This window comes from Antechinus flavipes, chromosome 4 (assembly GCF_016432865.1).
Source record: "Antechinus flavipes isolate AdamAnt ecotype Samford, QLD, Australia chromosome 4, AdamAnt_v2, whole genome shotgun sequence".
NCBI classification, from domain to species: Eukaryota; Metazoa; Chordata; class Mammalia; order Dasyuromorphia; family Dasyuridae; genus Antechinus; species Antechinus flavipes.
In genome coordinates, this window is record NC_067401.1 from 111,703,005 (window position 1) to 111,714,264 (window position 11,260).

Consider the following 11,260-nt stretch of genomic DNA (forward strand, 5'->3'; position numbering starts at 1 on the left):
TTGTGCATGAGCATCCCCAGGCTAGAATTCAGATGTCTTGACAGCTTTATGGGACTTACCAAAGTTTGTGTTCAGTAGGCATTGCCCTCAAGAATTCTGGGTCATCTGTAGACCATAATGAAGCATTAGAAGAGAAAGACTTCAGCCAAAATCCATACATGTTGGGGAGTCTTTAAATCTAGAACAATGACTTCATAAGTGTGAGGGATGCTCAGTGTGGAAACTCCTGCACTAATGCAGGTCAGCCAAGTCAATAAGCACTTATTAAGGGCCTACTGTGTGCAAAGCACCATGCTAAACTTTAGGGATAGAAAAGCAAAAGACAGTCCCTGCCCTCCAAGAGCTCACAACAAGTAAATAAATATGTACAAACTATACTCAAGGTAAATAGGAAATAATCAATAGAGAAAAGACATTAGAATTAAGAGAGATCAGGAAAGATGAACAATTCGTATGTAACCTCTGATCTCAAGGAGGGCACTGAAGGATTAAGTGACAGTCCCACCGATTGTAGGTATCAGAGACAGCACTTGAACCCAGGTTTTCCTTACTTTGAAGCCAATCCTCTATTCACTATTTCTCCATACATGAAGAGCAAGATTGTTGGAAGGTCAGATTTGGGCATGTTCCCCAAGCCACATCAGAATTGGAAAGAAAATAAAGATAGGATGCAAAGGAGGGGAAAACAATTGCTGGAAGTCCTAATCCCCTTCTTCAGGGATGAGAATGGAGAAATGGAAATTGCTCATTAAAAAAAAAAAAAAAAAACAACTAAATGTGAATTCCTAAAATGTAATCCTTGCCCCCCTGCTTCAGTTGTGGAATTGTTTGAAGTTTCCAAAACTTCATGTTTTACCTTGAGGGCAGTGAGTTTTAATGCATCTTTTTTTTCATCTAATCATTATGCTTTCTGGTCACTGCAATGTCTAAATGCAACAACATGCATCAAAAAAACTTTGCAACCAGATCAGAATCAAAGCCCACATTCCAAAAGCACAAATCCAGAATGATATTTGTCATGTACTCATTTGGCACATATGAGATCATGGGAGTTTTGAATAAATAGTTCAATATGATTAAAAGAGGATTTTCTACCTCCAAAGAAAAACTCAAAAATCACCCGAATTATTAAGAAATAGAGTTGACAAAGTAATCTGTATTGATGAATTTTACAAAAATTTGCACTTTCCATAGAAGCACAATCAAAAGAAGGAGCTTAGAATGCATAAGGAAACGATGAGGACATCTTGGAGGAAAAAAATCATTGTTTCTACTGTCATTGGTCTCCAATTCAGAACTTAAACTTTTCTGAACACCATATTCTCACATCTCCAAGGAAAGTTTGGAGCTTCTTGCTACATACAATTCAATCCAATTTAATAAAAATTAAGCTACTACAATGTGTCTGGTCCTGGGAATTTAAAGACAAATATATATATACATATATATATGCACATATATATGTATACATATACATATATAAATATAAAACAAACTGTTCTTGTCCTATGTATTAACAGGATTGTAGCAGGGGATGCTTTGCCAAACCAAGAGTAGTAGATATTAGCTAGGTTAAGATCCTTTTTGGCCTCTTTCTCTCCCACCCTGCTGCTCCCTACCCTCAATAAAATTTATCACATGGAGTGAGTTCTCCCTCATTGCACTTCTATATCCTGACTTCTGAAAAATGCTCTTCCTCTTTTTTCCTTTTATTGTATAATAGGTTGATTAATACTTATCTCATATTTCATTCAGTTTTCATCAATCTACTTTCTTATTTTCACAGAAAGCACACTTGCAGATGCCCCCTTTTCTTGCAGTTATATTAATTATGAATTATAATCTTTTTCTTGGGTTTCTTTGACTTCTGCAAATACCAAAATTCCTCAGACCCAAAATATCTCATTTAACCAAAGAGAATGGTTTATAGATTTACAAATGATACACAGAATTGGAATCACAGAATTCGAGAGCTGGCCAAGAATCTACACCTGAAAGGAATCTCCCCTCACCATATTAAGCAAGTGGTCATCCATTTTCTGATCAAAGACTTTTAAAGGAGAACTCATATTAATGAGATTTAGATTTTACGATTCCCTTTGGTGAGGGAACCAAAATATGAGGTCTAGATTTAGGGTTGTCAGGGAACCAAATGATGGTGGTCAGGGAGTTAAATGATGAGGTCTAGTGGCAGTTTCTTGCTGGGCGTGGTTGAGTCAACAATAGGGGTAGAATGCTTCAACTAGTCCCACCAAGATAACAGAATGAAGCTGTTTATCTTGTTTCCCTCAGGCAGGGTCCCACAGACACAGGGTTCAAGGAGAATCTCTTCTTCAAGGAGTTTTAGAATTTCAGGGTACCTTCAATATCATGGCACAATCCTTTCCACTTTGGGATAGATCTAATTTAATAATCAGAAATTTTTTCCCCTAAATCAAGTTTATATTTGTCTTTTTATAACTTCCACCCATTGCTCCTCTAATCATTCTTCCATGACAATTCTTCAAATACTTGAAGATAGCTATCAAATCTCTTCTATAAATCCAGAACTGAAGCAATAATATCCATCAGTTTTCAATAATACTGTAATGCCAGAGAAACTGAGGCAAGATAGAGATTAAAGAGTTATAATATTTTATTTGAAAGGGAGAGATTTACTGGGACCAAATGAATCCATGATTTGGTCCCAGGGCTGAATGAGACTATTATCTCCAAGAATCCAGCAACAATGTGAGTTCTCAATGACATATATATATACAGGTGGCTCAGATACAGGCGTAGACTGAGGCAAGGGTGGAGTCAGAGCAAGAACGAGACTATCATCAATCTGGTTCTGACAGAGTTGGGGGAGACATTGTGATAAGCAGGGAAGGGCTAGGATCGTGTTGTCTAAGATAGAAGGTCTTTCTCCTTATCTGGATCATCATGATTAGGAAGGAGGGATGGTGTTGCAGAACAATTAGAAACTGAGACAGAACAATTCAGGAAAACAGAGACAGGACAATTAGGGAAGCTGAGTCAGGACAATAAAAGAGAACTATGGCACAACAATACATCACATTATGTGACACATTATATTTTCCAAATTATTTTTGCATGCTTTATCCTATTCAATACTTGATATAAACCAGTGAGATCAACAAAACATCATTGTCCCCATTTTACCAGATGAGGAAAAGGAGGAGAGAAGATTGAACAATTTCCCTGGAGTCAAAGAGCAAGTTAGTAAAAGTAATTGGGCCTGATGACTTTTGAAGTTCTTTCCGGCTCTACAATCTATGATTCTGGCCTTACTTGTAGTGATAAAAATACATTCCAGTAGAATCCTGATTTTGACACTACCTAGGGAAATCACTTAACTCCCCTAAATTTCAATTTCTTCATTTATATGTAATAAACCTTTCTGGATTATTCCCCCAGATTGTATACATATTTGTGGGTTGGGCCCCTAAAGAGTAGCTGCTACTTTGCATTCTAAGAATTATGCTGAAAATTGAACTTTTAATACTATAATTCATGAGCCCCCAATGATGTGTTTCCTATTAATAATCAGCCAATAGAGTTAATTAGAAATTAGCAAAGGCTAAAGATGTTATAGTAAGAACAGCTAATCCAAAAACATTCCTTCCTTCCCTCCCTCATTCCCTCCACCCACCCACCTTTATCCCTATTCCTGCCAAAATCCTGACATACATTCTTCCACAAATAGAAACAGCATCTATAGGAAGAAGGCATTCAAACATGGAGTACAATAATAATGCACAGTTTGGGGAAGTATGATCCCTTGTGGTAGAAAAAAAAAAAAAAAGAATGCCAACTATAGATAAAAAAAAAAAAAGAAGCAGAAAAGAGAAACAATCTGTGGACAACTAGCTGAGTAGTGTGCCTAGCAGAGAACTAAATATAAAAGGAGCTGTGTAAGGACTCTAGAAAGAGATAAAAAGGATTTCCAATACTAGGAATTATGAATTGCCCTTTTTTGTGTTTGTTTTGTTTTTGCTGAGGCAATTGGGGTTAAGTGACTTGCCCAAGGTCACACAGGTAGGAAGTGTTAAGTGTCTGAGGTCAAATTTGAACTCAGGTCCTCCTGACTTTAGGGCTGGTGCTCTATCCACTGTGCCACCTAGCTGCCACCTAGCTACCCCCTGCCCTTCTTTTTTTTTTTTTTTTTTTTTTACCACAAGAGCTCATACTTCCCAAAACTGTTTCCTCCCTTGGGAGATAGCCTTTCCACATCTATGTTTGTTCTCAGTGTATCTCTCCTCTCCTGACAGAATTAGCTGCATCTTAATGGTCCAGTAAGTCTGGTGAGGGCAGGGAGAAGAGAAAATCCCCTCCTTTCCCTCAAAAGTAATTCCCTCTCAAGGGCCTGATGTTTCTTTCATTCATTTCTGGCTCCAACTCTAGAAATGCTGAACTGCTGAAATTCCTACAAGCTATTTAAAGCCCCCAGAGGTATAACAGCTTGTTTGAAAAGTCAATCATACTATTTCCTTCATGATTCAATCAAAGAGTTTTATACCTCATAGACATATCACTCCACCATATATGACTACCCTTATATTTATCACCTTTTGTTTACATTCTGGACCTTCTGTGATTACATTAATTGATTGGAGGAGGCTAGTATTCCCTCATATGTAAAATGAATGTGCTGGACTAGATGACCTCAGTATCCCTTCCTGCTCTCCATTTGTGATTCTGTGACTTTTGGTATGTTCCTTTGGTAGAATATGCCTTGTAGGCAAGTTCTGTTCATTGTTTTATCTTGTATTTCCAGTGACTAGCATAGTATCTTGTAAGAAATAGGTTTTCAATAAATTTGGGAGGATATTAGATTAAATAAAGTAAATGGTTTTTAACAGTAGTCACAACAATGGCTAATGAAGACCCTCAGTGTTTGGACAAAGAAGATATAACTAAAGTAGAAACAAGAAGAAAAGAAATATAAATATTATCACTATTGTCCTTGAAGAGCAGGTAAAATTGAATGTTGGAATATATTAATTATCAGCAATAAAACAAAAGCTAATTGCATAATTGGTAATTATCCCAAAATGAACAGTGGTCAGGCATCACAATAATTGCACAAAGTTTAAAAACATTGCCTGAACCCCTTCTATATTCAAGGATCCAAGATATATCTTATATCTATGCTAGATATTGAAAATGCAAAGATGAAAAATGCCGTTCCCTAACTTCAAGGAGTTTACAATTTATGAAAGAGAAATACCATAAATATGCTAATAAATGTAACACCATATAGAATGCAATAGAGCCAAAGACTGAGGTCCAGAAAAAGTGCTGTAGCAAAAAATCTGAACGGCCCTTAGAATTCAACAGTGTTGGGGTTTCATGGGATGGGAATGTTCTATATCAAGGAATATCACAATCCTCTATGCCCTAAAAGATAAATCCCAGGGTCGTATAATCTCCACAGGAAGATTTGAAGGTGAATGTTTCTGACTTCAAGTCAAATATCTGTCAGAAGAAGAAAGATACACTGAGACTTCAAGTCCAACTAGATTATCTCTATTAGGAGAAGTATTATTCCTTATTCCACATTGTAAGAGGGCCTCACCATTGGCTGCAGGGAAGCTAGGTGACACAGTAGATAGAGCCCTTGACCTAGAATCAGTTCTTCAAGTCTTGAGTTCAAATCTAGCCTCAGATACTTACTAGCAATGTGACCCTGCACAAGTCACTTAATCCTGTTGCCAGAGTCCCTCAGCTAGGAAGTATTAAATGTCTAAGGTCACATTTGAACTCAGGTCCTCCTGATTTCAGGGCTGGTGTTCTATCCACTGTGCCATCTAGCTGCCCCATTTCCTCATCTTTAAAATGAGCTAGAGAAGGAAATGGCAACCTTCTCCAATATCTTTACCAAGAAAACATCAAATCCGAGCATGAGCTCGGAAAACAACACTAACAATGAACAAATAGTCATACCCACACACTAGCAACTATTACACCCATTGTTAACTCTGGGTCACAAAGAGTTAGACACAAGGTGGGAGGGAGAGGAAGGACAATCTAACATCGTTTTGCCTGCCACTCCCACTAGATGGCAGTAAATGGGATCAACAAAATTCCAACCTTTCACCTGGAGACCTCTTCTCCTTTGCATTTATTTGTGAAGAAGCATTGTAATTAGCATAGAATGGTCCAAAGAACATGCAATATTGCTTTTATAACCCATGCACATACCCCTAGCAAAAACTATGCTCCAGACAGACAGGCTCCAGAGATAGAACAGATAGACATGCTCCACAGACAGATAGACAGGCTCCATAGATAGATGGATGGATAGACAAACACACTCCAGAGATAGACAGACAGACAGATAAATAGAAAGAGACAGAAGCACAGAGTGGGGGGCTCATCCACACATGTGGAGGTCTGGGAGTGAGAGCCACTTTCAGAGAAGCCAGGCTTAAAGACTTGGATCTTTTTGGAAGTCTCAGAAATGCCGAGTTAAAAAAGATTACAGAGACAAAATTCTCTGTAGAATTTAGGCACTAAAGACTAGAAGACCAGTCCAGGTCAGAGGAGCAGATTGTAAGGAGATAGGATGTATGGGACCATGCTATAATAGCACCACTCAAAGCATCTGTCTAAAGACAGATAAGAGGCAGGTAATGTACCTTGCCCAATGCTGGCCCTCCATGGGAGGCTCCTTATGGCCTCTCCCTGTATTTCTTTAAATGAAAGCTTTATGGACTCCTTTGATTTTTATATCACAGACATTTTCATATCTACTCCAGTTAGGTCACTCCCCACTGAGCCATGCCTCATAAAAAAAAAAGAAAAAGGATTAAGCAAACCCAAATGACACTGTCCATGTCTGATAATATATGTCACCTTCAGCAGCCATAGGCATCTATCTCTCCAAGGAAAGGGGAGAAGTACATTTCTTCTCTTATCAGGGGCCAAAATTGGTCCTAAAAATTAAACAGCATTTGGTTCCTTTTAGTGTTCTTTGCCTGCTTTTTAAAGGCCAATGTGACAAAAATGCATGATGGTCACTTTGGAGAACCTAGGGAAGAGCTGAAGTCAGGAAATGAACAGGATGCTAACAGAAGACTGTTGGGAAGCTAGCCAAACATATTAAACTATCTTGTTCAAATTGGCCAGAGGCAAAAGCTACAGCAGGGTTCATTTTTCCAGCCTTTCCCTTTTCCCTGTGTAAATTTAGAATGAAATTCATCTCTGCCTCAGCTAAATCAGGTTTAATTTTTAATATTAAAATCAGGGATAGACTCAGAGAACAGTTGAGCCGAGTAATACAGAACAGACTTTCAATGCTTCATATGCTGACACATTAGGAAGTGGTATGAATGCTTGTCTTGAAAATTCATCAATACAGCTGATTCATTTCTTAAAAAACACAAACCAACTTTGATTCCTCAATATGTTTTTGTAAACTCTGTCCTCTTATAACTTAATGGACTTTATAATTAGCCACTGCACATACTTGATAACTAGCACATAAGATTTAGGATTTGCAAAGTGCTTTATATGCATGATTTCAATTGTTCCTCACAACAACCTGCTAATGTATAGCTGTACCATTATTGACCCATTTTGTTATGCAATTTTTCTGGGGTCACACATTTAGTAAGAGTTACAGGCAAGTTTTAAACTGGTCTTCCTGATTCCAAATCCCATGCTCTATATGCTCTCCACTTTACAGCCTAGGGAAAAAAAACAGTAATTTCTTAAGTGTGGTATTCCTACAAAACCCTCCTAAGCTATGAGATCAGAGAAACTCAAAATTGGAAAGGACCACAAAAACCAGATATTCCAAATCTTGCCTGAACAGAAAGTTTCTCTCCTTTCATGGAAAGTGTGTATATCATGGAGAAAATCATTCAGCCTTGTTTGAAGATTTCTAATATATTACTTCCTAAACAAAGCCCATTCTACTTCGAAGTAGCTGTAATTGTTAGGAAATTTTTCTGTACAAGGAACTAAGATCTGCCTCCCTTCAGTGGCCACAAATTGCTCCATTCTTTTCTCTGGAACTAAAACAAAATAATCCTTCTTCATGACAGTCCTTTCAAAGCTGAAACCAGCTTTCCAATTCTATCTATTCTTTGATTTAAATATTCCCACTTTCTTCAATTAATCCTTAAATGGCATGGTCTCCAGTCCCACCCTGATTCTTTAAAGACATCCTGATTGCCCTCTTCTGGACATAATCCATTTCAAAAACATGTTTCCTAAATTGATGATCTACTTGAATTTCTGAAGCTATGAACATTCACCACCTGATCGCCAACCTGTTAGTAATGAGTTCCCCCCTACTTAGCAAGGAAGATCTTACAGGGAAAACATACTACTAGGCACTAAAGACACTCAAATCCATTTCTGATTGGTTGAACCAGTCAGAGATTAAATCCATCTGGCAGAATCATCAAGAATGCAGTGTTTTGTCCTTTCTGTGTATCCTCTAAGTAAAATTCTGCAGCACTAAGTCAAAATCCATTTAAGGGCTTGCTACTTGCCAAGCACTGTGCTGAGGGCTGGGGATATAAAGGCAAAAAATAAAAACAAACAAACAAACAACAACAACAACAAAAACGGTCCCCACTTTCAAGTAGGGAGGGAGTCAATATGCAAACAATTGTGAATAAACAAGACATACATGGGATAAATTGGAAATAATCTTAGAATACACTAAAATTGTGGAGATTATAATTTGGCATGTCTGTATAACATTCCAAGTTAATGAAAAATGTTTTTGAGATGGAGATACCTGCAATATCAATATTTTTGTGTCTAAAGACATTCTTATTAATTAAACACCTATAGAGACTTGAATAAGCTCACAAACGGGTCCATTTGTTTATTTGAATTTAATAAATTGCCTTCATTACTTTCCAATCAGGGGAACTGGAAAGACTAATTAATACTTCTAAGTTGTTTTGCATATGAAAAATATCACACAACTGTTGTGTATTAGTCTTGATTTTTCATTAGGGAAACTGCAAATGACTTGCTCTTTAGTTTATCTGTTTCTATCACTTTGAGTCAACAGTTAAATCCATTTACTAGGGTGAAAAGGTGAAATGGATTAATGAGTACTGTTAAATTCTTGGTTTTATTTCACAGAAACTAGAACAACTCTTGTGTCCATAGCATCAGTAGCCAGTAGAGACAAAGCTGTTCCCTTCAAAGAGTTCATCAACCTTAAAGCACTTTGAAAGTATTGAGAGCGAACAAGCTGTTTTCGTTGCTTTAAAACAAATAGTAGAAATGCCTTATATTTCTAAGTTGCAAGGCCTTTTGCATGGGTGATATTGATAATACATTCAAGTACTATTATCCCCATTTGCAGACAAGGAAACAGATTTAGCACATATCTAAGCGAGTGACTAAGAAATGTTAAGATATTCCTTGTCTAATGATTGAGAATGCTGCTTCTCTGACTCAGGACAGGAGGTGGTGACGTGAAATACCTAATATGATGATAATTTCTGATTTTTTTTTTAAAGTTAAATCCTATGTCCCTTCAGATTCTTGGTTTAAGCTGGAATTCTGGTTCAGCTGCTGTCTTGAATAAATACTGCCATCGTGTGGGGAGAAATGGGTCAATGAAGTTAGTTTCCATCTCCCTAAAAAAGACAACTAAAACGACATCATGTGTCTCCTCCAATCCCCATACATGCACACAGAGGCAAGTATGGGAGCCTTTAAGAAATCTAAAAAAAACAACAAAGCTAAGAATTTACAATTCATGAAATACTAAAAATTAAGACTAACTACCTAAAAAAAAGCTATTTAAGATGCTTGGGTTTCCAATTCTAGTGTCTGGTGCAAGATAAATAAAACAGATGCTTAATAAATATAGGGGTATTAAAGAAAACATGAAACAGATTATATTTCTTGTTGATATTGTCTATCTTTTGACATTATTCCTAATTTCATTAACAGTTTGCTTATATTGTAAGAACTGGGGGAGATCTTTATCCCTACCCCAATTGATATAAACAAAAACAGCTCAGACTTGTCTATCGAATCAATCAAAAAGTATTAACTAGGAACTAACATGTCCCTGATTTAGAAGAAATCATAGAATGAAAACACATAACACAACCTAGGAAATATTTTGTGATTGGCAGGAAGATTCACACAAACCTTGTGTCTATTTGTATTTGTACAGTAAGCCAGTCTGGGAAGTGTTTATTTCAGGAGCAAAGTAGGTAAAACTTTGGGAGTTTCCAGAAAGTCCTTAAAGAGGCAGATTTTTTCACCTGGTTGGGCAGGAGAAAGAGTAAACCCAGAGGGAGTATTACACTTACCTGGTGATAACATTGTGAATGTCAAAGGATCAGAAGGTAGAGGAGCTAGTTTTCCTATTGGTGTGGGTACCAGGGTCACTGGGAGCCTCAATGGTTCCAACAGATACAGATACTCTGAGGATAAACGACATACCACAGCTCTCACCTTAGTTCAAATGCTCATTGCTGTTCTCTTACATTATTGCAATGGTCTCCAGCCTTTTCTCCTTACCTTAGAGCTCCCTCTACTCTAGTCTTTCTTTCACCCAGCTGTCAATGATTTTCCTAACCCTATTTAATAAGCTCCACTGGCTCTCAGATTAAATATAAGCTTTCTGGGAGCTTTTAAAGTTCTTCACAATCAGACCCAATCTACCTTCCCAGCCTCTCTTGACACAACTTCCCCTCCTGTTCTGTGACCCAGCCAAACTCTTTTTTGCTTTAAGGTGTAGCTGGAGGATCATCTTCCTGGCATGAAGCCTCTCTTGGTCCTTCCATCTACTGGTGGCCTTTTTCCTCAGGATCTTTGCCAAGAAAACTCGAGGACTAATATCAGTGTGCTTTGGCTCACCTTGTCACAAAGCTTTGGATATCTCTGAGCAACAACAAATGTGTTAGGAATGGAGGCTACAAGTACAAACAGTAAAACAATCCCTCTTTGTAAGGCGCTTACTTTCGAATGAGGTAAGAAGAGAAATACTTGTATAAATATACACAGAACAAATATAAAGTAAAAACCTACAAATATATACAAGGTGGTTGGAGATATTGAAATAGTTGGCCATTTCCTTTTCTAACAGATTAAGGCAAAAAAAGAGGTTGAATGATTTATCCAGAGTCATACAGTTAATAAGTATCTGAGGGTAGATATGAACTCGAGACTTCACTAATATACAATCACTATTGTAAAAACTTGGTTATGTTCTATATGTTTTGACTTGAGATTCATCACTTATCCACTGAGTTATTCCACCCAG